Source organism: Mastomys coucha, unplaced genomic scaffold, assembly GCF_008632895.1.
Source record: "Mastomys coucha isolate ucsf_1 unplaced genomic scaffold, UCSF_Mcou_1 pScaffold22, whole genome shotgun sequence".
Lineage (NCBI taxonomy): Eukaryota > Metazoa > Chordata > Mammalia > Rodentia > Muridae > Mastomys > Mastomys coucha.
In genome coordinates this window covers 47,549,252-47,551,535 of record NW_022196905.1, presented here as the reverse complement: position 1 = coordinate 47,551,535, position 2,284 = coordinate 47,549,252, and the positions used below count along the sequence as shown (strand labels likewise).

At 39.1% G+C, this 2,284-nt stretch overlaps 1 protein-coding gene across 2 annotated transcripts in view; it reads right to left on the bottom strand.

The window, feature by feature from the left end:
* Positions 1–2,284, bottom strand: part of Tbc1d19 (TBC1 domain family member 19) — a 114,963-nt gene that overhangs the window by 13,301 nt on the left and 99,378 nt on the right. The window lies entirely within an intron of this gene.

Genomic DNA, 2,284 nt, shown 5'->3' with positions numbered 1-2,284 from the left:
GAGGGAGGAGAGGGAGAGGAAGGAGAGGGAGAGAGAGGAGAGGGAGGAGAGGGAGAGGGAGAGGGTTAAGGAGAGGGTTAGGGAGAGGGTTAAGGAGAGGATTAGGGAGAGGGTTAGGGAGAGGGTTAGGGAGAGGGTTAGGGTTAGGGTTAGGGTTAGGGTTAGGGTTAGGGTTAGGTGTGTGTGTTGGTCACAGAACAATGTTTAGTGGCTGGTTCTTGCCTTCCACCCTCACTCTGAGGCAGGCTCTCTGTGGCTGTTGCTCAGTGTTGTGTACTACAGTGGGCAGCACTGATTTATGGAGATATCAATATATAATTAAGAGTCACTTAGCTGCTGTGTTCATTTAGTAGAATATTAGTAGTACATTTTGTCTAGGAACCATTACCTATTTAGTCTCTGCTTCTTTGAACTTGTTAGCAATTTCAGGTATGGATTGCATTTCATGTAGTAGGCCTTAAATCCAATAAAAAGGGGTTACTTACACGTATATCATTTGTGCAGCTAGTGTACTAGTGGGTAGGGTATATTTTGCAGGTGGGTTGCTATTGTAGCTTTCAGGGTTTGTGGTTGGGAAGACTGTTGATCGTTTGTGCATAAACCTTCCAGCATTATGCATGCTAGTCAGTAGGTTATTGTTTCTAAAAGCTTCTAATGATCACAAGCTCAATTTCTCCACGAAAATAGCATTTTAATAAAATTGATAGTCAAATAGGAGTCATAAAAGAAATTAAACATTTTAAATTGACTGATAAGAGATGATAACATATCAAATTTTATTGAGTGGAGGTAAAATTGAGTTTGAGAAAAATTTGTATCATTATACTTGTATCAAAAAAGGCAAAGTTACCTTAAATACATAAAGTATAACGAAAGAAAGAATAAAAGAGCATAAATCAATGTAATTGACACTGTAAAACAAGAGAAAACTCAATAGAACATAAAACCCACTCTTTCAAAGATGGCTAAAAGTTAATAAATCTGTAGGCAGAATAATCAACAAAAAGAGGCAGGGCAGGCATTGTTAAGCCTGTACTTTTCAAAAGGGGACACAAAGAAAAGAGTGTCAATTCTGAGTTATCAAATAAGAATATGAAGTATTTTTTAAAATAACACTTGAAATCCTTCTCAAATCCAATGGAGCTTCAGTGAAAGGAGATAGAGCATTCACCCCTCCCCTGCCATGATCTTATTGATAATCACAGAATCTGCAAGCAATTCCATAAGTTGGGAATTATCCTCATTATAAGGTAAAGGAATTGAGTTATTTTGATTTAGGCATAAAGAACTTGAAGCATAAATAATGTTACCTGATGGCACAGCTTCCTAGAAGTGTATTTGCAGCTGGGTTACATTAACACCCACTCAGGGAGGATCTGTGTAGATTTAAGTGTGACGAAGACAAATACCACACTTGGTTGCCATTAAGTCCCATGGCCTCAAAGAATTAGTGTTCACTTTTTACACAGACCTTTCTTAACAGTGTGTGTATGTGTGTGGGGGTATGTGCTTAGAGTGAACAGGAGCAAAATGCTAATCTAGATAATATTATTTAAAAAGAGACAGAAGCACTTACTAAAGTCAGAGCTAATCTATACATTCACCTATGTCTCATACTGAGATCATGAAGCAAATCCAAACTTCTGTAAGGAGAAAACATAGGACAACTGCTGGGAGGGGTTTGTTCAGCTTCCCTTTTGTGAAAACAGCAAACCTTAACCTTACATATTTGTAATCTGACACATTGACTTAATTTTGGTATTACTATATTTCCCAGGATGTACTTGTTTCCATTATAAATGAAAATTGGATTCCATTTGTTCCAAATGGTATTTGGTGATCCTTATATCAGACATAAGAATCAATACCTGTGAATACATCTTCAATCTAATGGGATGCTAGTCATTCTAAATACATTTTGTTTTCAGTGCTGGAAACTGAATCTAGAGGCTCACACATGTAGGACAAGTGCTTTCCCACCAAGTGACACACCTGGGCCTCTATGAAGAACCCTTTCTGACCCCCCCCTCTTTTTTTTTTAACAGTCAACATTCAACATTCAGACTCGCTCGCACTCAGACTAGAACGAGAGCTTAGGTGGACCAGGACTTAGATCCATACAGTCCGTAGCCTCCTGGGCCCAGAGCGCTTGGGACCGGGGGGTGCAACACCAGTCGAGATTCAAGAGATTGAACATTCAAGATTCGAACATTCAGCATTGAAGATTTGAACATTCAACATTGAATACTCAAGATTCAAGCCTCTACCCTCCTGGCCAGGGCAC